The following is a 25107-nucleotide window of genomic DNA, read 5'->3' on the forward strand; positions in this document are numbered from 1 at the left end:
ACAACTTTATGAACAGACCGATGGCGTCGCCATGGGCTCTCCACTCGGGCCACTGCTCGCTAATGTCTTCATGGGATCCATTGAAGAAACTCTGGTTGATGAAGGCAAAATGCCTTCATTTTACAAGAGATATGTTGACGACACTTTAATTATAATGCCTGACACAGCATCAGCAGCTACCTTTCTTCAAGCGCTCAACAACTGCCAATCATCAGTGAAGTTCACCATGGAGAGAGAGAGTAATGGTCTGCTTCCTTTTCTAGGAATGCAACTGCCGCTTAACAGAGCTCCTTAAATTGAGACCAAAGACTACATAAAACCTACTACTAACACGGGTCTTTTGCTCCACTACCAGAGCCATGTCGACATGCGATATAAACGAGGACTTTTGAAAACCAAGCTTGACCAGCATGGTCTAGCTATACAACTACTCTTGTAATTCCGAGGTGAAATAAAGGTATGTATGTATACCGTGCATATCGCTTATCATCGTGCTGGTCGTATTTTTCTGAAGAATGGGACCGTTTGACAGCAGTTTTCTCCCGACTGAAATATCCACAACACCTTATCAACTCTACAGTCAAGTCGTTTATCGCCTCTGAAGTTGAAGACCCGCAACCAACACCTGCCCAAAAAGAGAACCCAACCGACCGAATAGTCCTGCCCAGGATTCGACAGACTTTGTCCGTAAGCAGCTGAAAGACCTGAGCTTGAAGACCCACACTGTCATTCAACCGGTTTTTGTTGGTGATAAGATCCAGCGAGAGCTAAAAGTGCATGAGATTAACCCGCCTATTGTTAACCAACAACGTGTAATTTATAAACTTCAATGTGACTTGTGCGATGCAAGCTATGTAGGCTTTCTTCTCAGGCACTTGCACCAAGGCGTGGCTGAACACACTAAACAGTCATCTTCCATTGGCAAACACGTCATTAACGAACAACATTGTTCCGAAAGACCCGTAAAGACATTTTTCCGTTGTCAGGAAGTGCATGACAACGTTCGATTGTTTAGTGCATGAAATACTGCTAATTAGAGAATTAACACCGTCTCTCAACTCAATTCAAGCAAAACTATTTGCGTGACATTGCATATGTAATAACGAACAATGTTAATCTTGAGCGAATTGTCTGACAGTTTATCTTTTTGCATTTGAACTTGAAAATGGTGTCACGATGTCACCGAAACGTTGTTCTTTCTTATCGCTAATTTTCACTTGTTTATACTCGAACGGCTAGATTGCAAAATCAAACAACACGGGAGGAATAAAGATAGCAATATTTTATTGAAATAAAAATTGTCTCTGTTGTCCATTACTTCAAGTTAAAAAAAAAAATAAAAAAATAATCTAGCCAATCTTGTCCCTGCCTTTTGGGCTGCTTCCACTCTGCTTCTCCAAGTCGGTGTTGTTTCTTTAGTCCTCATTTAATATTCCAACTTTAAAATCCTGGTCTGTTTTATTCGATCCCTTTACCCAAGCCAGGGACAGATGAACACTTGGAAGAGTTGACCGTTTGCTCTCAAGTGGGGTGGACAGCGTAAAGGAAAGTGAGAGTTTGCTCCCCATGCCTCCAGGGTCTCACTCTTAATTTGTCACAATGCCACACTCATTTTGGAATTAATAAGGTCATAAAAAAAAATAAAAAGCCAAATGCGTAATTTGATTGAAGATGCTAATACGCGAGTCAATGTATCGAAAAATAAATGAACTGCCGATAAGCTCGCCCTCCCGGACTATTTTGGATGAAAACCCATCGAAGTTGGAAATATCCGCAACCTAGACCAGAAAAACTGAAGCGCTAAAGTGTGGCGCTTAATTCCAGTGCATCACCGTTGAAATCAAAGAAAGAATTGATCATAGAATCCGCCAGTCTGGCCTCCCAACCAAACCTCCGACCGACCGTCATTCCACAAACTTCATCAAAGGGCACAAGTCGCTAAAAGTCTCTCATCTGTGAAGCTACCATTGTCAGGTATCTCTCTTTAATTTGGATGAAAGAAATTGGCCAATTAATATGGCGAAAAAAGGTTTAGTTTTGTTTTTAAAATATAAATATTGCCGAACGTTTTAGTTAATTATGCTTATTCAGCTTGTATGCTTGTTGTCCTATTTCATTTCACGTGATGTTACTCTGGAGAGTTGTTTAATTCAAATGCAAATCAAATTCCCGTGCGAATGAATGAATAATTAGAAGAACAATTCTCCAGAGAACATCCGTGAAGCTGGGCGGGTCTTGTTATTATTTTAAAACTAAAATAAGCTAGAGGCTTAAGCCGAATCACTGCTTTCAGTGACAAGAGTCTAGGAGTAAGAATGTGCTAAAGTTTTGTTGTGTTTAAATTAAATAATTGTGCGCGCGAAGATTTTAGACTAGAAAATTGTTGACTAATAAATTTGGTCGCGATTGGTTTTTTTTAATATGATCGAGTTTTGAGTTTGCTTCTAAAATCTAACTTAACGCGTTAATTTCTATTTCAGAAGTGTAAAATAGCTTGTTAATCAAAAATCCCCATTGCAAGAGATTGTAGAGTCCTTGTAGTGTCCTTTGCATCCGTGACCTCTCTGCTCACGCAATGTGAAAAGGAGCATTGCGTGACAATCCGAGGAAGCCTCATTATTAGTCGATTTTAGTGGAAAAAGATTAAAAAACCCATGAAAAAAATTGAGCCAACCTTGAAAAGTGCGAGCCCCTAACGAAATGTTTATGACTGAAGTTTTATTGTTATTGCAAACAATATATTTAAAAATAACGAAATGCTACATTGATTTAATTTTTACCTAGTATATTAATGATATTTATAACCTGTTGGTGAAAAGTTTTGAATTCCCGTTTGATTAGTTTAGTTGGTAAGAAAAAAAATAACTAAAGGGCTTAAAATAATGATTAATGTAAGATATTTCAGGATTACCCTTCATCAATACTAATTAATAGAGGGGGTAAGTTTCTAAAGAAACTGTGGTGCTGAATCGGTGGGGAGTATAACAAGATAATTTGGTTTTATCAACTGGGTTGATAATGTGAATTGGCCCCCGTTAAGAGATTCGAATCTCTTTACGGTGGCCAATTCACGTTATCAACCCAGTTGATAAAACCAAATTATCAATACTAATTAGCTGTTTAATGGAATGCTGCCAATTTACTTAACAGTTTACTAGGCTACCAAACAGAATTATTTCTCGAAGACCTATTAAATATCTAGTTTCTAATTAATTGCCAAGTGACAAATAAGAATTACTCTATTGAACACTCCAAAAACTTGACTAGACACAAGCTGTCAGCACAAGGATTCCTGGGATTGTTTTGGGTCCTAGCATGAGCTATGATTGGTTTACGGTTAACAAGGCCACTATTGACCCAATCACAGCTCATGTTGGTTACCAAGGCAATTCCAGAGACCCTGGTGCCAAAAGCTGGTGCTGGTGAAGTTTGTGGAGTGTTCACTACAAATAAAAATATTTTTTGGAAAAAATGATGTTTAAAGTTCAATGAAAATGAAACAGAGAATGAAACTAGTTAAGTTGTGAAATTTCTTTAAAGGGAGAATGAAAATTTAAGAAAAAGCTTAGTAATAATTTTTTCGTAAAAAAGATGTTTTGTTTATAATTGGGACTGTAGAATTTTATTTTAGTTATTTAAAGTCAAAGCTGTTATATTTAATGAAAACCTAGAAGAGAGAGAAATCCTGACCCAGTAGCTACCCAATCAGAGAGACCCCCAGAGACTCAGCTCAATTTGATGTCATTTGTGAAAATCCAATCAGGTCAGACCAATGAAATTCAATGATCTCCTCTGTCCATGCTTTCTCTAGAGATGCACCTTCCTCAAGCCCCACAATTCAATACCCCTGTTTTACGTCCTTGGTTGTGGAACATTTCCTGATACATTGACGGCAAAAAAGCATCTTCCTGGGCCAAAACTGATGGCGTAGTATTGTGACAAATTAAGTGAAACCCTAAAGACATGAAAAGCAAACTCTCACCTTCCTTCACACTGTCCACCCCACTTGAGAGCAAACGGCCAACTCTTCCAAGTGCTCAAACTGTCCCTACTTGAATTACAGGATCAAATAAAGTTTCCCAGGATTTCTCAGTTGGAATATTTCAGAGGACATCAGAAACACACACCTTCTCAGAGGCAGAGCTTCCACAACCCAGCAGGGACGTGATTGGCTAGATTTGAGTCTTGGTGTGTGTGCCACCTTCTGTCCTGGAATGAAATAATAACCTAACATTTTTAGTGGATACATGCAAGCTCATTAGCACTATAACTAAACAAATGAAGAAAAAAAAATGGCTGTTTCTTGGTGATACACATCAAGATGAAATTAAGTTAGCCTGTGAGGGTGTGTGTTTAGGGTACCAAGCAGAAAAATCCAACTAGCTTAAACAAGAAAACAGTACAAAAAAACCTATAATTTTTTGAGTAACCTAACTACTGAAAAAAACTTAAAGGAGGCCTAAAAGGAGCGGTCAAAATATGATGACTTGCAACACCAAGAAAAAACCAGGAAATCTAAACAAATCAAATTAAAATAAACTACTGATCAGCAACAGTCTGCATTATGAAAGTAATTTATACTGTCACTGATCATTTTGATCAGGTTCAGCAAAAATGATTATTTAATATACTTACATGAAAGAATAAAAGATGCTGTGTCTAGATTAAAATAAAATAAAATAAAATAACACGACGACAAGCAAAACTAGTGATAAGTTAAAATTAAAATGCAGATGGTTGATTTAACATTTGTCTAAATTTTACAAATATTATCATAAGACAGTAATAATTGAATCAAAAATTTAGGAATTGAAATTGAAATGAAAATAAGCTTATGAAAAACAAAAATAGCCCTATTCCAAAAAAGAATAATTCCTAAGTGTTAAACCAAAATTAATTTTGGCTAATTCTTAAAAGACATTACAACTCAAACATTTTTCTGCAATCAGGTAGTGCCATATTTGAACATTTTGGTAAGTGTTGAAAGTAATTAACAAAGTCTGTTAAGGAGATAAATAAATTATGATGGAGTGGCAACAATAAGACTATCATCGCACCTACATGTAGCTAGTTGTTCCAACTTTTGCAGTGCTTGAAAATAAGTACTATTTTTTTCTTGTGTATTTCAGTTGGGGCTAATGAGCTTGCAGATCCACTTAACATACAAAAGTAAACTAATATAAACAAAGGAAGCATTAACAACTATAACTATTAAAAGTGTTATAAAAATAGGAAAATTGGTAACACTGCAAAAACTAGTAAAGCTGCTTAATTTTGTAGTAGTCCACTTCCAGTGGTGATGACAACTGAACATGGAATGCAAAATGATATCTGCTTTCCCAGGCCAAATTTTGGAGACGAAACAATTTTTATCCAAACTGATATAAATTTCAATGACAAATATTTGACGAACTATCTTGAGATTATTCAATTTATAACATCGAATGCTTCCCTTGTTTATGAATTAAACAACCACCATCACGCTGCCAGGCACTTAAAAATTAATACAAAAAACATTTGAAAAAGTAAATAAGTCAGTAATTCAAAAATAATCATCATTTTTGAATTACTCGTGACTGTCCGTTTCAAAAACATGAATCAATGGCTAAAACTAAAACCGGTTTTAACAAACTATATTAAAAACAAACATAATTATTTTGCAATTTTATGAAAGCAACAGTACGTAATAACATTGAGTGGCAGCATGTTGCTGATTGTTGTTAGAGTTTATTAGTTAAATATTTTACTGATAAAAAAGAAATACACTAAAATAACAATTAACCATTTAGCAAGCTTCCCTCTGAGCAGTGAGGAATGTGCTAGCCAAATTCTAAGAGTTTTCCCACTTAAAAGCAATTTATCTTAGCCTGTAATGAAGCAAACCCAAATGCAAAAGCAGAATACTGAAAAACTAGGTGTCCTGTGCTGTGCTGAAGCCCTCTAATCTCGCAATTTAGGCTAAGAATGAAACCTTAGTATGTGGCCAATCAAAAAGTCGCCGAACAGTTACCATAACAGGCTTACTGTTTGTTTTCCCTATGTTGTTAAACGTCAGTTTCCAAATTTTTTAAATTTGAGACTATTTTTAGTTAAATTTCTTGTGGTTTGCAAATATTATGAATTTTGAATTGATGAAATTAACTCTTGAAATTTAGTTGAACTTGATTTACTGTCATTAATTTTTATTTTACCTTTACGGCCCAAAAATGATCAGCAACTAGTTTCTCCTCACACAGTGAACCAGACACATCACAAGAATTGACCAAATGATCATGAATCACAAGGAAAATTAATTTGTCTCAGTTTGTTTCTCAAAATAATCAATCGGAACCCATTAGAAAGGTATGGAGACAAGATAAGAGAATGTGCCATTACTGTTTGTTTGTCTGTTTACGACTGAAATTGAATCGTTTTTTTCAACTTTTGGTCAACTTTTCTAAACAATAATTATTGATAGTTGAGACTTTGCTTAGGAGCAACTGTACGTCACACATCTAAGTAAAGGCTGAAAAGAAATCACTGCTCAAAGGACTCTTATGCTGGGACCTTCAAACCTAGCTCAAAAGGAACAAACAAGTGCAAGAGTAATATTTACTGTTCAATGGATTCAAATCAGTCAAGTGGAAGGGGTTTCACGATAAACTGGTTCACCGATTGGAGTCATGAATCTCTACTACAGCATGTAGATCTCTCAAGAATATGCATCCAAAACAAGTAAAATTTGCTGTGAAAGAGATGGTGGCTGTTCATTGCAAAGTGAGGTATTGCCTGTCTCATGATGTAGTCACTATAGGATGCAGATCGTGGTGTTTGACTACTTTCTGCAACACTTCATTGCCAGATGAAGAGCATGAAGACTTGTAGTAAGCAGTCAAAACATTACAATCTACATCCTAAGGGACCTCATCAGGAAGCAAACAACAACAATGTTTTTAATCAAAATTAATTTATTCTGCCACTGCAGTGAAAACTACAAACAGTAACAGAGATCCCTGACTCCAATCAAATAATCAAATAATCACACGCAGTGTACAGTTTGAGTGTTTCTTTTAAAGGCACTTGTTTGAACAATGGTGGCACACACACCTACATGCAACAAAATTATCTGTCTAGTGACTCAGTGCTAATCCTTGCATTGGTATGATGCTTATGCAGTTTCTGCGGTCTGTAAAGTTTTGATATTCCTCAAAGGGGCACTCAGGATTTCAAGTGACAGGGATGATCAAATTGAGGCTAAAATCAAAACCCACAAGATTGTTTTGAATACCCTAAACAAATCCCTACTTAAATCAAGCCACCCATAAAACACTTGTCAAATTTTCCAACCCAGAACACTCCCAGAATTGAAAATTTCCAATACCCAAAAATCCTTCAACCATCCCCACAACTTGAAATCCAGTGTACCCCTATGTGCCAATCATGGAAGAAGTCGGTAGTATCTGGCAGTGTCAATAACAGTCTTGTAATTTATTATTCTACACTGAGGTGCTTCAGGAGTCACATGTAAGTAGTTTTTAGGTTTGTTGAGGTCATGAATAAGTCAGTTGTAAGGTGTAAGCTAGTAAATCTTGGTGTCAGATGATGTCAGTGTCAATCCATCTATTGTTAGTCAAGTTTGTTCTGGCTCTGTTTTAAGCTTGGTTGGTTTGGTGAGGTCACAAATAAGTCATTAGTAAGGTGTCAGTAGTTTTTGGTGTCAGTTTCAGTCCATCTGTTGCAAGTCAAGTTTGTGTTGGGTCTGTTATTTGAAGTAAAAGTTTGTTGGCTGGTTTATTGAGATCATGAATAAGCCATATGTTAGTAGTACTTAGTTAGTAGATGTCGTTGTCAGATTCAATCTATTGTTTGTTAGTCAAGTTTGTGTACAGTAGGTTCTGTTTGAAGTCACAGTTAATTGTGTATTGCTTTGTTGAGGTATTAAAAAGTCACTTGCTGGGTGAAAGAAAAAGTACAAGCCATGTAGTTGTTAGCATCAGTTGAGAGTGGTTTGTTCTAATAAGTTAGTGACTGTACATGTTTTAGAATTCATCACGTTGACTTTCTCAAAACCAATGCAAGCATTTTAGCAAGAGTCTATCAAGCTAAAGAAATAACCAGCTACCTGTAACCTGAATGGGGGTTGTGGAACAACAGCTGGGTGAAAAACCTCCCCGTACGTCCACTTGCCCCTAGGAGGAAAACCCCGGGCCAGCTGTACCCCACATTCAAAGGCCTCCCGGGCTGGGCCAAAAAAAAATATGATTAAATAGACAATCTACTTAAACCATATTGTGGTCTTGTCTTGGTTTTCTTCTAGTCTCTGCAAAGTCCATGCTGTGTTGTAATGACCTCAGTTGTCTAGCATCCTGTGATGAAACAACCAAAACGATAAATTATGGTGGAATCTAATCTGAAGCTCTAGACACCAAGAAAGACAGACATTTTTACAATTTGTTTAGGTTTCGCAGACTAAAAAACAGTCCTCGCATGCGTCAAAAGTGACAAGGTGAATTTGAAGTTGAAGTTGAAGTTGAAAGTTTATTGCACAATTTAACACTACAGAATAATATTATAATCCAATTAGCTCAACTTAGTTGTTTTCAATTGGTGCTATTAATGCATGTACTGCTTTTAAAATTTACTTGGTTTTACTTTTGTCTCATTAATATAGTCATATTATTTTTGATTGTTCAGACTCTTGATTACAATATCATTGTGCTATTTACCTCCCCATGAGTTGGGATAATCAAAGTTTGACTGTACCCCCAAAATTAGATTAGCCCTTAGTTGGGTTGCTATGCTATAAATAACTAAGGATCATAAATTATTTACATGTAAAGGAACTTTTTAGTACTTTTTAAAATGTAAAATTGGTACATGTCATAAGGAGTAATGACAAGGATTGAATGGAGCCTAACAAACATGCAAAATTAAATTTGCTGTTTTTGCGTTCGACAAAAAGGAGAACGTATTCCTAATGAATTGAGATTTTATGGGACAACCGGTCTTGGACCCAAACTTGACCTCCCATTGCCAAAAACATCATGGCCCATACACGTGCTTATGAGTCTGTCTTGGTTTCTCCATCGATTCGCTTGTTGTAGCAAAGCTTGCAAAATTTCTCAGGTGCAAGAGAATTCAGGAGAGGTGCAATGTAAGTTGGGAATTTTATGGAAAATAATGACAAAATTCATAACTGTACACTAAGCCAAAATTGATTTAAATTCAGAAAGGTACTGATGAATACTAATGCTCAGAGCAGATTCTAAATGGTTTCTTTGATGCACCATGATCCAAGTGATCTTGGATTAATCTGTTTGGTAAAGAAATTTGCTAAATCTGTTTTTGAATTCAATGGTAAATTCTTAAAATTTCAAACACTGTGTACCAAAGATTTCTTGGTTGAATGGAAAGCCTTATTAGAAAGCTTTGAAGTCATATTAACATGTGTTCCACGTTTAGCAACAACAACTTTTTGTACTGTAGGAGAGTTGATAAAAATAATAAAAAGTTATTATGAGTGCATTTAAAAATTGTAATGTGCTTACAATAATTTGTTTTTAATAAACCTGCCAGACTATTTACTAGGTGTTTCAAAGAGCTCAACATATGCCATGAGGAGATTCTTCCCAGCTAACATCACTTCGCCCTAAATTTGACAACGTACATCTGGCAAAGTAGGTTAGAAAATAAGTGTGTTTACCTGGTGGGTGAGGGTCTGCACGTTTTTGGCTTTCCACTGTCCTTCATCACTTCTCTGCTGTCTGTCAAGGTTTGTCCACTGTCTATCCAGATGATCTGAAGTTGATTTAACAAATTTTTAGAAACAAGGAACACTTAATTAACATTGACTGGGCCCAGGTTGTTCAAAAGGTGGATAATGCTCTCCACTGGACAAATCACTGCCCAGCGGATAGAATGGTTTGTTTTGTCAAGACTTGTGCATTGGATAGTGATGTCTTAGGGATGTTAAGTTTTAATTGAGGTATGTTTTACCAAGATCTGAGTTACCAATTAGCAATGTTATGATGTCATACTTTGGAAATACATTGTCGGAATCTAAGAGCTGAAATAGTTGTCTAAACAATGGCAAAATTTAAAAAATTGTACTGTAATATATTGCCCATTAATTCAGCTCTAAATAAACCACAAGGTCAACACATACAACATGGCCGCTTCAACACAACTTTATTGCTGCAATGCACTCTGAGTGCTGACACAATATGTTCTATAGGGCACTTAACATATTATACTGTTTCCCCCTTAGGAATGAGATATTCTTACAACAAGTAACACAGTATTAGCTGATACATTAGCTACAGGTTCAGTCGGACAACAGGTTTCCTGATTCTCTCTAATCCTTTCAAAACAACTGGCGAAGGAGTGTTAACATGCTCTTCATTAACACTAGAATTTGGCTCATTATCTTCATCTGAGAAATTGACTGGCGGCTGCGGCATGCTGGTTGAAACTTGGCTATCAACTATACCTAAGTTAGATTGTTGGTCAACACAATTCTGGAACAGGTATACAAGTCATGTATTTAACTCTCTAGTTGCATTTGGCACCTTATCATGAGCTTTGATCAAATGATCAGCATGAACATGTATATCTTGTTTTATGGCCAGTCTTAATCAAATAAGTTCTAGGTCCACAGACCTTAACTACCCTTGCCAGAATCCATCTCTCAGTATTGCAACCGGCTTGAGTATTTTTCACTTGAACTATGTCATTCTCTACAAACAGGTTATCTTGATGACTCTTTAAATCCTTATATTCCTTCTGCTTACTCTGTCCTGTTCTGTTCTATTCTATTCTATTCCTTCTGCTTACTCTCTATTGTTTGGACTAGATCAGTTTTCACCAGACTTAACACGTAAGCAGGGGACATCTCATCAACAATTCAGCTGGCATAGCAGCTGTGGTGCTACCCAGCTTGACCTAACTTGAGACTTGAAACAACCAAACACATGATAAACTGTCTAAATTTTATAAGATGCCATGAAATCTGCAGAATTTGGGAAGTTTCCTTGTCACATTACCCTTCCCAGCGCCTGAGAGCATTTTTGGAGAAAGAAAGGTTACAGAAAAAGTTTTGTCACTTTATTAGAGACATAAGTCTATCTCTTTGAACTGCGCAAGGAATCTGTTTCAAAACGAAAGAACCACTGTGTCGCCTCCAAGTCTAATCAAATTGATTCGTGGTTTAACTTGCCACCATGGAGTCTTCACGAATATTTGAAGAGATTCCATACCACAAACCTTTAAGAAAATCTCTGCTAAAAATTTCCGTTTTAAGAATTACTATTAATGCAAGGTATTAAAATGCCACTGAAGACGCTAAAAAAAAGGGATGTCCAAACATTTATATCAAGTTTAAAAAGTCTCTGGACATGCTGCTAGGTTGGCTTCTTGTTTGTTTATTCTCACTGTGTAAACAAGAGTCATTGAAACTAGCAAATAAAAATACCTTTGTTAGATTTACCTGCAACAAAAACAAATCTCAAAACTCAGCAGTGTCCTCATTCATAACTAGCAGGCCGCAACTTCTTTGGTTTTGACAAGAAAACCACTTCTAATGTTTATCTCAGTATCGAGCCCAAGAAAAGTTTCAAGGAGAAGACAGTAATACTCTGTGAACAGTGCTACTGAATTGAGACTTGCATTCACAAACTAAAAATTTTTTTTGCAAACATAAATGGTTTGGACTTAATTCTTTTTTCATGAACTGCATGTAATGCAAATGATATTGATTACTATCAAGGACGAAAGCCCCCTCACCATCCCAATAGTGCGACATTTTGCCCTATTGTTCCTAAGCCCACGATTCAGACAATAGTGGACTAACAACGAATCACTGGTGAGGCCCTCCCTTCATGCCTTGAAAGTTCTCTAACAGTTGTCTGTCCATTTCCATCGAACATCTTTCTACAAAGCCTATGCAGAGGTGGCAAAGTTGTAGCTAGCAAAAAGGAATGATAATATTGGACCATGCCCAGGAAAGACCTTAGTGGCATTCCCTTTTTGTTGGGCTTGGGCTCTGTTCACCGCATTGATCTCTTCTTCCACTGGTTGCAAACCTTCAGCACTTATTCTCAGGCCTAGATAAACCACTTCAGGTTTCAAAGATTCACATTTTGGTGATTTTAAATGCAAAATGCATTTGTGTACCCTGTCCAACACATCTGCGAATTGAGATTTTCCTGCCAGTCATTTCCCCTATTAAGATGTCATCCTGTTTACAAACACATTTCTCAATCCCTTGGAGAATTTGATCCATCTTTGCTTGAAATATTTTTGGAGATGACTTGACCCCATGGGGCAATTTAAGTAGGAATAAAGGCCTTTGTGAGTAGTAATTGTCAAGTATTCTTGACTTTTTTTGTCATCATTCAGCTGGGCATAAGCATGTGAACCTGTGTTTTTTGAGTCTGTCTAACTCCCTTTCAACTTGCTCTTTTAATGCATATAGAACTCTACGCGCTTTGAAAACTACAGGTTTTGAGTTGCCTCTCACAGCAATATGCTCCTCAAGGCCTTTCATACCTTCATAACTCAGCAAACATCTAAATTCAGACTGCAAATCATTCAATTGACTATCAGCACTCACAGGGTCTCTCTTAAGCATACAAAATGTCTCACCCCACTCTAACTTAATATGCCGTAGCCAGTTTTTACCAAATAAGGTAGGTTTAGCAACATAATTAGCTACAAAAATGGGTAGAGAGTATTGTTTACCTTTGATCAGCCTTCGCGTGTGTGCAAGGGGTGATCTTGGAAACTTGAGATTTTAATTTGCACGTAGAAAGCACGCCAAAAATTCCTTATCCACAAAGCTAATATCTCAAAAACTGACTTGTGGAGTGTAAATTCCTCCAACTTGGAAAATGATTTTTAAATTTATGAAAAATCTACTCAACAGAATTTTCTATAATTTTTCCTGTTTCATCTTTTGTGCATAATAGAAAGATTTTTAGAAAAAAACATGGTGTCACCAGCTTACATTTTTAGATACCGGTAGATGCAATGGATGGTAAAAAGTGGGTCAAGTTTGTTATGCAACAGAACAGTGCAACCTTAATTTATGACTTAAACACAATGAAAGGTACAGTGGAGAGTTACCTTAAAAAAATAGCACATTCATTTAAAACAGTACAGTTCCAAGCCTAAAAAATTGCACCTAGTTCAGTCTATAAATCTTAAAAAAACGGAAAGCTGTTTTGAGCCACCTTCAACAGTATTGTTACTCAAAAATACACGTAGTTAGTTGTGTCTCTGACATCCTACCCCCTTCACTTCATGCACATATCCAATAGAAGGACTAACAAATGGCAATGTCAAATGTAAGCATATGGTAAAGCATGCGTACGAGTCCATCCATCAGGCCACCACCTATATGTACATGTGTACCTTGGGTTTCTGTAACATGAAGAGACTAGGAGGATTTCTTCTCCACCCTGGATGGTATGCTAGCCCATCACAGGGTTAACCCCCATCATTAAATTTGCCAGAACTAATTTATACATAGTGCACATCTGGGTGGAGAGAAACACTGTAAAGAGAAAAATGTCTCGCTTAAGAACACAACACTATGTTCACAGTCAGGGCTATAACCTGGACCACTCAATCCGGGGTCTTAAGTGCACTAAACATATGGCAACTGTGCCTTCCTAAAGCATATGGAAAACAATATTATTTATTTACCTGATCAGTCAAGGTGACTCTGCTTTGGTATCTGGTAGTTAAAAATGCTGCATTTAGATGTTCAATCCATCAACAATTCTCAAGCTCCCTTCTTTCTTCTTTAATTTTTTTGTTTGATCTTGTCTTTTTCATCCACTCTGTCCTTAGTCTGACAAAAAAAATATATGAGAAAAATTGTGCATCCCTACTACACACAACATAACATAAGAATGCAACAGTCATTGCAACATACTTTGCCATCTGTTACAAACTTTCCAAGATGGCAGCGGTGCCCAATAAGACAGGTGTTTATGGGAAAGACAAGTGCCATCAATTGTCCAATTTCTGGAAGCAAGTCATCCCAGTACTTACTGATGCAAAGAAATGAGACCCCTGGTTGAACTGGATGTGTTTTGAAAATTTAAGGTTGCTCTCAATCCCATGTACAGAATCTTTTTAAACCCATTGCTTTTAAGTTTCGGATGTTTACACTATTTTTTGGCTGCCATGTTGGTGGAGCACAGAGTTCCACCAACATGGCTCTGTAAATTTGCACAAAACATTTCAACGAATATCTGAAGTTTGGGAAAACGCAGAGACCTCAAACTTGGAGAAGTGTCTTCTTTGCCTATCTGCTATAACATTACAATTTCTTGACTTTATCCACTGAATAGTTTTCGATTTAATTTTTCGTTGCATGACGGTGAAAACCATCTATAGCAGCGTATCACTAACTACTAACTGTTAACGGCTTCTAGCTGAAAAACTAGCTGTTATCTGTTGAAAATTATACTGAAATCCAAAGGTAAACATGTATCTGCATATAGTGTAGTGTGCGTGCAAAACAACTGCGAGAGACGAAAATGTTTTACTTACTGGGGAGGTGACAGGAAAGAACTTAACAGGCACCCTAAAAGTTTTCAAAAAAGATGAATACTTTAAAAAATGCATGTTTACCCCTGCATTTTATGTTATGAAATGGAAGTGGCAAGCCTATTCAACATGTGATTAGTTTCTGGTTGTGAGGAAAAGCTATTTAGACTGTATTTTAGCTGAACCAGAGGAAGGCTGTCAGGGACGCTAAAAATGCTGTTGCATTGACTTTGTTATTAAAAACATACCAAAATAGTTGTTATGTTATCATTTACCATGCAGTCTTAGGATTTTTATATCATTGTTTTTGCTTTTAGACTGTAAAGGCATTTCTTTCCTGTAAAGGTGAATTCTATGGAAATCTGTAAAGAAACATCTTTTCCTTCTTACATCAGCATTTTTGTTTGGATTCAAGGCTAATTATCTCGAAAAAATGTGTGGCGACCTCCATTTTTCTTTGTGGATTCCAATAGCCCTTGCAAAGATCTACTTTTTCCATACATTCTTAATCTGGCACAAAAACCTTTGAATTTAGTAGGCACCATCTTTAACACAAAAAGGAACATTTTTAAGAGAAGCAACAGATCAAAATGTATCTTTGCATTGCATTAGAATGATTGTCATGTTAATTTAATAACACATAAAGTTCTATTAACAGTCCTGACCTCAGTTACAATGTAAGTTTGCCACTGTTTTCAGTGCTTATAAAATGATCAAAAATTGAGATGCCCTAGATTTCATCAATATCCATAGTTATCTACATTTTGAAAAATAGTGTTTCCATTGAGAACTATTGGCTGATACAAGTAGTTGCCTCACTGAAATTTGATTTTCTTGAAACAAATATCTGCCTGAGAAACAAAGATTCAAGGGCTAATATGCTACAATGTTTGGAGGCATCAATGTACCCCAAATGACCGTCATTCATTGGCGCCCTTTAAGGTTGGACATTTGACTAAAACCCCAGTAAAGCATATTTTCTGAAAGCTCGAGAATTGTAGGTTACGAAGGTATATTTATTAAAATAGAAAAGTTGAGGTTTTCCAAATATAATGCCCTATTTCCCAAAGTACAGAGGTTCACTTATCAAGTTCATTTCCAGCCAGATTTGAGCAGGAGGACACGATCAACATCATTATGTCTGGTTTGTTTTGACCCGCAGTTACACTTTGACAGTTGATAAAACCTGCATTCCCTTCACTAAAATAGTTATAACTTTTGAAAGAAGCAAAAACTAAAAATATGCTTCTGGTAGTACTCAATTGTGAAAATTTCTCTGTAAACAAACAAATGTTTTTAAAATTTTAATTATGTCTTATCCTGGTTGTTCAATTCCCCAACACCATTGTTTTGCCTGATTATTGCGCAGCATTCTCTCCAAATTATAGCGAAAGACGCTAAAAACTCGTCAAAAGTGAACTCAAAAGGTGTAATTCACTCACTGAAATTTTGTTTCAAGACACAAGGGAAAATATACTTTGGGGCGTTCTTCCAGTGTAATGAGATAATTATAAAAAACGTGTGAAAATAATGATGTGTCGTTGATCGATAAAGTGAAGGCTGATTTTACTTTAACAACAGAGCTTGTTTAAAAATGGATGAACAACCAGGATAAGATATAATTAAAATTTTAAAAACGTTTGTTTGTTTACAGAGAAATTTTCACAATTGAGTACTACCAGAAGCATATATATGGTACTACCCATACAGGTATTTTCCTTGGACAGACAATATGAGCAGATAGTGTCTCTCTCCTCATGAACACTATTGGGTCATGCGATCAATTTCAACCAATAAGAATTGGAGAAAATTTGGTGGTGATAGACAACGATCGCTCACATGCTGCTCTTGAAACTGAACATTATTCTCAATTTCAAGCTTAACTGAAATCATAGGTTTTGTGATGTAATCCTTTAGAATTTCTACTAAACAAAATTATTAGACTACTGGCCCTTGCTTTCTATGAGCAAGAATCAACCTGGCTACACCTTGTTGACTATTCGCTCATAAAAAATGTTGGCTTGTAGTCTAATTGTTAGATCCAAATATAGAGTAAATATTCTAATAACTGTGTTAACTCGTAGAATTCTTACTCAACATCTGTCAAATGATGATTTCCAATTATTCTTATACAAATTAAATAATATTTTACAGATTTTACAGCTGACGTTCTAGCAAAATCACACTCCAACGAGTTTACAGAAGTTTAGTTTCCACGAGCATTATACATGAGGATATATGCATATTAGATGGAGCTCCTTTGTGTTTTTTAAATCAATAATTTTAGCACCTTTTATTCTTTTAGCATTTTTTAGCACCTTAACTATTGTCTGAGGGGATTTCTGAGGCGTTGGGATTTCGTTTTATAAGTTATAATTTCTGACAAACATCGGTCTCGGAACCTTGTTGCACAAAACAACGGCGGGCACGTGCCAGAAGTAAGAATTTGAATTTCCAGCTGTATAAATTAATAAAAGCCCAACACAAACTACTCCACGAAATTAAAAGCTTTATTAACCAATAACAAGTGCAAAACACTAGAAGAAACACCATTTTTCGAAAATAGCAGCTTTTGGGCCTAAGCTTACCTTTAGGGTTTTTGCCTTTGTTAGTGAGCGGTACCGTGCGAGGGGTCGAACAAGCAGTCTTCGTTTCACTGTTCAAACTTCTACAGCCACCAAAACCACTTTCCTTGCACTCAAATCCCAACCAGACGAGCACAAATATTTTTAAAAAGGCAAATCATGCCACAGATGGCGTATTCATTGTACCTTTGGTACTAAAATAAGTTTATCATCCTCCGCAAGACTGCGAAAACCCGCCGCCATGTTGGATTCTCCTTCGTTACCAGTTTTTTTTGCGTCACGAAAAGTTCTCACGGGGAAGACGGTTTTACGCGGGAAGGTTACGCGAGATCACGTTATTTATGTCCCGCGTTCATAGCTTTATGTTACGCACCGCCACAACTCTGAAATTAAAAATGTGCTTGTTTTCAGACGAAGCAAGCTATTGAGGTTAAAATATTATCCTCTCTTATGCCTGATGAGGACAAAAACTTTGGTGGCTCTTTAGTTAGAAAAATGATGATGTCACGTACATATCAAGAATAAAAACAGAAACCTCACCGCAAAGTTACAAACTCAATTCAAAATTCTCGCTTATCATCATCATCATCATCATCATCATCATCATTTATCCGTTCTCCAAGTGGAAAATTGGGCCGTAAGCTCTCTTCCTCCAGGCTGTTCTGTCCTCCGCAGCCGATGCTGCTGGCCATGTTCTTAAACCTTCCTTTTCCAGCTCCCTTTCGACAGTCCTTCTCCAAGTCTCGCGCGGTCGACCCCGTTTCCGTTTGCCTTCAGGTACCCATGTGAGAGCAATTCGTGGATGTGAGTGGTGATCCATTCTGAGGACGTGACCCAGCCACGTCCATCTCCTCCTTGCCACTTGCTTGCTTATTGTCTCCATTCCTGCTCTTGCTCTAATCTCCTCGTTTGTTATCCGCATTGGCCAGTAGATCTTTAATATCCGACGAAGGCTCTTATGTAAGAACGCATCCAGTTTTTTCTCATCTGTTTTGGTCATTCGCCAGCATTCACAACCATACAGCAACACCGAGATGACATTAGCTTTGAAAATTTTGATCTTAGTCTTGTAGGCAAATTGACTGTTCTTCCAGATCTTATCTAACTTACTATATGCAGCCCTTGCTTTCCCTAACCTTGCTTTGATGTCTTCCTCTGTGCCACCTGACTTGCTGATGTATGGACCCAAGTACACAAAACTCTCTATATCTTCAATATCGTGTTCGTCAACCTGAACATTCTCATTGCTGGTCGTGTTCAGTCTGAGGAGTTTTGTCTTATCGGAGTTGATCTTCAAACCAGTTTTCTTGCTTTTAGTGCTGAGATTTTTCACTTTCTGTTGGATTTGACATTTCGTATTGGATGTTACACCCCTGCTTTACGCCGGACTTCACATCAAACCAGTCCGTTTGACCTGTACCGTCAACAACCGCACATTGACTATCATCATACATTACGTTGACCATTCTGACTCGCTTATCATAGGTTAGTTTAATCAGACTTCGAGGAACTCCGCTTTTAGGGTTGGCTAAATCAACGTATTTAAGCCTGTAAAGAGAAGTAAAACACCCAGCCTGACGCGATATGCTGGTACGCGTTTGTCGAAAAATATATACCTATGTCGTGATTTGTAGCCTTTTTAGAAGTTAAAGTCTTAGGAAAAGTGCTTATTTAAATGTTTACTCGATCAGTTCCGATAATCAGTCGCTTAGATAGCCAAAGTAAGTTCAGATGTTTACACTATTTTCCCGCCGCCGTGTTGGTGTACCACGGGCGGCGGCTCCATACTGCACTCTGTAAAATTTAGCCTGCTTAGCAGACGTTTCCAAAAAAGTACGCCAAGGGAACAAACCTGCTAGTGAGTGCAAAAAAATAAAGTGCAGAGAGAGGGGGTTAGACGAGCGAAGGAAACGCCTGCAATCAATCCAAGGCGTTTTATCGAACGTCCCCAAACATGCCGTGCTCCCTTTGAGTGCCAACTGGCACATAAGAATCGATCATGATAATTAACTTGCGGTAATTCCTTCCGCTAAGGCAATAAGCACTAAGGATATAAGGCACTAAGACAATAAGGAAATAGGGTATAAAATTTGATGTTTGTTTAATTAATTAATATCAATTATTTTATTAGTCTTAAGGCTAGGAAGTGGTTGGGGTGGGGTAGAAAGCTCTGTGCACCAGCTACAAACGCGTCATGCATACCTTACTTTGAGGAAAAAAAATAGCAAAGCTATATATTTATTTTAGAAAACTCTTGCTCTCCTTGTGGTACTACTCACTTTAAAACGAAATCAATTCGCTCTAAACGCATGCATAGATTAGTTATCGTTCGTGTCGACTATACATTAGGCGGAAGATACATTTTATACGAGATCACACAAACGCTGAGTGCTTTTCCTTGTGGTAGAACCTAACATGTAAGACACATGCGTTCTAGCATCGTTAGCCTTCGGGCCTCTTCTTTAGAATGTTTTCCAAAACGATCTACACCTCTCCACTGATGAAAACAGGTTATTTATGTATGCGGATGACCACCAGCTGTTTTCAGTGGCGAAGACAACTAACGAAGCGGAAAGCATTTTAACTGACGAAGGAAACAACATCTCTGAGTGGTACAACAACAACTTTTTACAAAGTATCAGGTGATGAGTCTGGGCCCGAGGAACTGTCATAAGGATTTACACATTGTTGTTAATGACACTGTAATTGATCAGAAACCAGAGATAATGCTCTTAGGGGTTACCTTAGACGATCAACTATCATTTTCGAGTTATGTGAGCAGTGTTTGTAGAAAAGCCTCCTGTCAAACTGGTGTTCTTCTGAGATTACGTAACCTCATTCCGATATCAGCTAAATAACACATTGTCAAATTTGCTATACTACCTCATCTCACATATTGTCAGGCTGTCTGACGTTTTTGTCGTACTTCTGATGCCAGAAAACTAGAACGAATTCAGGAACGAGCACTACGAGCTGTTTATTGTGACAATAAATCGACATATGAGGAACTATTGCAAAGAGCGAAACTACCAACACTTCTTACGCGACTGCAAGCGGCCATTGCAATCATAATGTATAAAGTCAAAAATGGTCTGGGGCCTCCTTACATTGCGGAATTATTTGTTGTTACCAATTCTCAGTGTCACCTTAGAAATTCTGATTTCACCATACCCAGATTTCGGACTGTTGCTCATGGCAAACATAGCCTGACTTATTCAGGCCCTGCCATTTGGTCCAAACTCGACAAATCTATTGGATCTTCTGAATCATTGCACACTTTTAAAAAACGCATCAAACTGGTTGATTTCACTAGCCTAGCACAATACTTGTAAAGACTGTTCTTTATGTAACAACTAACACTCGATCTCACTGCATGACTCATTGTTTGTTATATATATATATATATATATATATATATATATATATATATTTAAAACACTTACATACGTACATGTATTTCATATTATATTAATTATTAGATGAGTAATCGTAGTTAGGTGTCCCCAATTAGCATACATTGTATGCTAGGGACTTCGACGCGTTAATAAAGTTCTCATCTCATCTCATCTCAGCTCATCTCGGCTCGGCTCGGCTCGGCTCGGCTCGGCTCGGCTCATCTCATCTCATCTCATCAGCGTGATACACTCAGTTTTTATCCCCGGAGCCAAGTGGTTTTTTATTTGCCGTGTGATATGACCGAGGATAGCGGTTAATTTTCGGGTAAGGTCACTTCTCTCTTTTTAGTGCGAAGAACGCTACTGTGACTGCGTATCTTTTAGGATTACCCCTAGCTCGGTTCAACAAATATCATCTGCTGTTATCAAACGGCAAGTTCTCTATCAGTACGTTCAGGCACAGAAAATGAAATAACAATATAGGGGGAAAAAAAAGAAAAATAACAAATCACGACCAAACCATAAGGTTTGTTGAGCGTTGCCAAGGAAACGCATTGATACCAAGGATAATCAGCTTAGTAGGGCTAACTTAAAGTCACTTTGTTTAATGTCTTTTTTTATCGTGAAAGTTTGAAAATGCTATGTTGTATTATGGAGAAAAAAACCTTGTAAATGGTGCTATTATAAAATGTGTACAGTATGTCTTTTAAGGAAAGAATTGTCTTGCTATACAGCTGTAGAGTCCAGGAGTCAAGGAAACAAGGTCGCTGAAGTCCTGAGGCCAGACAGGCGTTCCATGTATTGTTCATCTTTGCAAGATTGCAATTTTTTGTCATTTTACACAGTGATCGTTATGGAATTAAGGCAGTCCGTTTGTCTTCGACATAACAAAGCCTTATTCCGAAACTGATGACCTTGTGGAAAGAAGTCGATCGTCATCAGAGTCAAATCTAACAAACGTAAAGTTTCATTGTGAAGATGAAGCGATTAAACTTAACGTCTAGTTTACAAAACTTTAGGATAGTTTAACTTTGACCTACAAAAATAATTAAACACGAATCTACTCTCTTCAAAAATTACACAAGGAATTCTTTTACCTGTATCGAGACCTAAATACATCCCTGGAACCTCTCTGCATAATAAAATTTCTGCCCAAAAGTCCGTCAATAAAAAATCAAATACAAAATGAAAAGTTGATAACGTTTACTTATTGACTTTTCCGTAAGCGACAATGTTCATGCACTTATGAACTTTCAAAGTGTTGCCATACGAAGTGTAATATCAACATTTATAAAACTCTTTTATTACTTTTGAGTTAAAAAAGTTGGATTCAAACACTAAGAGTGATATATTGGTAACGTTTATCAGTTTAAATATATTAACGAAATATCTAGTTTTCCAAAAAATACGAAATTCAACAAGAAGCCTAAAGGCTTTCGCGCGGTATGCTTTGGTCGATGTACTATTAAATGCCATCAACTTTAGATGGCTATCCGCGTAGGAATAAATCCAAACAGAAAAGCTGACATCCATTTTTGCAGTTGTATTTTCTTTAACAAAAAAGGTAACAGAATGTGGTTCGCGTTCAAATTTGCATACATTTGATAGTGAGAGTGTAAGCATTGTCAACATTGTTACTGTCGTTACTATGTAAAAGGGACACAAAAATGCCTCATTCATTGCAGTACGAGAACGAGATTAAGTACGAGTGCAATGTCCGAATTCAAACCACTGATGTTTCCAGATCAGAGCTCGCGCTCTTCTTGTTGGTTTTAGGTAGCCAGAGTAACTCGTGGGAGGAGATAGGAATGTCATGTTATAAGGTGAAAGCTGCAAACTAGAATTGAAAAGTCGTACCCGTATTCGATCTCGTACTCAAAATTTAAATCAAATACATTTTTTCCTTTCTTTTCTTCTTCCATAACAAAGTTTAAATTTAATTTAGTCCTCTAAGGTTCCGTTAGCTTTGTTGTTCTTCACTTTCTTCAAACGTCGTAAGATTCTGTGGGACCTAATATACAACAAATGAAGTTATTGCACAAATGATATTACAAATGCATAATAAAAAACCTTTCTGATCAAACAAAAAGACCCGATGTATAGAATCTTATGACTGTGATGTTGCACAGAATAAACCGACAGATGACACTGGGTATGTAATGTTATAATCCATTCAAATTTTCGCTCGCACGCGATTGGTCTAAACTCGTAACGTGACTGAATACCCCCCCCCTCCACCTTAAACTGGGGAATATTCGAGTGATTTTCCCCAATTTTCAAAAGTTGGCGTATTGCGAAATTTGAAGGATAATGAACACAATAGCCCCATATGACTTCAAAAGTATGCTCGGATATTTGTCCTCAGGTGGACATATGTTTGCTCCTCAAAACTCACAGTTTTCCTCGAGCTTCGCTCTGGGAAAACAGTTCGCTTATCGGAAAAGATAATGTCCGCGGACAAACATCCGAGCATCTGTGGAGGCTATCGTTTATATAATCACATTAGTGTTCATCAGTAACAATCACTTTTACATCACGGAAGATACAATTATCCAGAAACTGAATTATTAGTTAGTTTGGTTGTGAAAACAGAATACGCCATTTTCGATATATTAAAATTCCAACATTACGCCGAGGCTTGGATGAATAAAAGAAATCACATTGTAGTTGAGACACGAATAAACTTTTCGTTCTGTTTTAGTCCCCTAAACCTCGGCGCCATGCTAGAATTTGTAATACATGAACAGCCAGAGGCGTATACTTTCTTCTGTGCAGACAATTAAATATGCAACATTACAAATGTCCAACCACTGCTTGATTATTCTGCTTGCGTTAATTTTTTTTCGTTTACAAATAGAAGAACCGTAGCCAAGAGAAAACATATAAACAGTTTATGAAAACATTCACTGACTATATACAGTGAAAAACTTTCGAGCTTTCGACTGTCAGACTATAAAGTTTCGATCGAACTTTATACAGCCAGTTAATTTTTTCCTCCTCCAGGTTTTCCTACTAAACAGTCAGTTATAGCCAGAGCTTAAGACCATCACGACAAGGGTGATCAAGACAACAATTTTTTGTACAACATCAACACTGACCTTATAATTACGTTTCACTTTCGTGGCTTCTCCTTGTGTACCACACTAATGCATTGGCTTCAGCTCCCACTTTGAACTTGCAAAAGTTTCCTGTGGACAGACATGATTAAATGTAAATTTACTCTAAGGCATAGCGTGCCACTAACAGCACAGTTAATTCGGATTGAACTAGCGCCCCCTACTGGGGCAGATCTAGGGGGAGGGTGCAGGGGGTGCACACCCCCCTCCCTGAGATTACATATTCGTTTTTTAACTTTGTTTACCTCACCAGTCAGTTACGCCATTCCTTAGTGGTGTACCCCCTCTTAAGAAAAATCCTGGATCCGCCCCTGCCCTAAAGGCCAAAGAAAGAAGTCTACCACCCAATTCTGTGTTTTTTTAAATGTACCATGGATAGTAAAGAGACAGTATAGCCTTCAGGTCGGTAAATAGGGGAAAGCTGTAGACAAAAAAAGTGAGGCGCCACGCACATCTCAGAAAGCCTACAGGACTGGCTGAGAAAACAATAAGACGAGGAACAGAAACCACGAGCCTACCCTTAACACAAAAAGTGACCGTGAAAGGGCGAGCGAATGAAATTACAGATTCTGAAGAGGATCGTGGCTTCTGAAAGAAGTCAATGATGGATGACAAAAAAAGCTTGGCAAAAGAAACTGTTATCATACCCGAGAGAAAGTTCACTGAATAATTTTAAGAAAGTTGAATCACAAGAACACATGCTGCTCTTCATTTGAAAACTAACAAATACTACAAGCGTGGGTAAGACTTACCTCCGAAACCGAGTTGAAACTGCGAAAAATTCAGCCATTTGTAAGGATTCTTTTCAAACTACACAAAAAAATGAACATAGTGATGAGATAAGGGTTTACGCAAAAGACTCCGTTGTTGACAAAGCACTTCCTCTAACAATACTCAACGCACTAAAACAGAAACAATCACGTCCCAGTCAATGACAAGAGATCAGAGGTGTACCACTATCCAAATAATTAACAACATTATCCCACTATGCCATTCTACCATATAAGGTTAAGAGAACACGCAAAATGAACTCAACTCAATTGGCCGTACTGAGCGACCCAAACTGTTTTCAACACGATACAAACTCCGAAAAGTTACCATGCCAATCACTTGTCAGTTGTCTCTTCAATTTAACATATCAAATAAACGGCATTTTGACACGCGCCTTATTCGATCGGTGCGATTTTCGGGATGATGCAGAATGTACTTCAAAAACCAGACAACAAAATACTAGAAAATAACACGATAGTGGAATAACAAATCCCTTATTCGATGGTTTAACATGTAATACGCAGGAACATTTTGCTTGTTGCCTGTATTTTTCCTCACCCCTTCGGGACTTGGAAAAATACCACGTAACTTGCAAAGCACCCGCACGTATTAGAACGGTTTTCAATTGAGTGTCGTAAAACCAAAACCAAACCGTTTACTTACCAATTAGACTACTCAGCCAATCTCAAACCTTAGTAAAACCAA

The 25107-nt window shown here is 37.3% G+C and overlaps 2 long non-coding RNA genes and 1 pseudogene across 2 annotated transcripts; 1 reads left to right on the plus strand and 2 right to left on the minus strand.

Annotated features, from left to right (window-relative positions):
* The first annotated feature begins 12 nt into the window (after positions 1-12).
* LOC149102265 (uncharacterized) lies at positions 13-1647 on the plus strand (annotated as a pseudogene).
* On the minus strand, positions 1268-17418 carry LOC110066328 (uncharacterized). Its single transcript, XR_016202490.1, has 4 exons — positions 17124-17418; positions 13684-13831; positions 9683-9777; positions 1268-8345 (listed from the first exon to the last, which is right to left on the minus strand). It is a non-coding gene; the product is annotated as an uncharacterized LOC110066328 (long non-coding RNA).
* Positions 17419-21468: 4050 nt separating this feature from the next.
* Positions 21469-24149, minus strand: LOC110066360 (uncharacterized). The gene is made up of 3 exons (XR_016202472.1): positions 23877-24149; positions 23614-23703; positions 21469-22526 (listed from the first exon to the last, which is right to left on the minus strand). It is a non-coding gene; the product is annotated as an uncharacterized LOC110066360 (long non-coding RNA).
* Between the last annotated feature and the right edge of the window lie 958 nt (positions 24150-25107).

This window comes from Orbicella faveolata, unplaced genomic scaffold (genome assembly GCF_042242905.1).
Source record: "Orbicella faveolata isolate gen_17 unplaced genomic scaffold, um_ofav_v1 contig_36, whole genome shotgun sequence".
Classification (NCBI taxonomy): Eukaryota; Metazoa; Cnidaria; class Anthozoa; order Scleractinia; family Merulinidae; genus Orbicella; species Orbicella faveolata.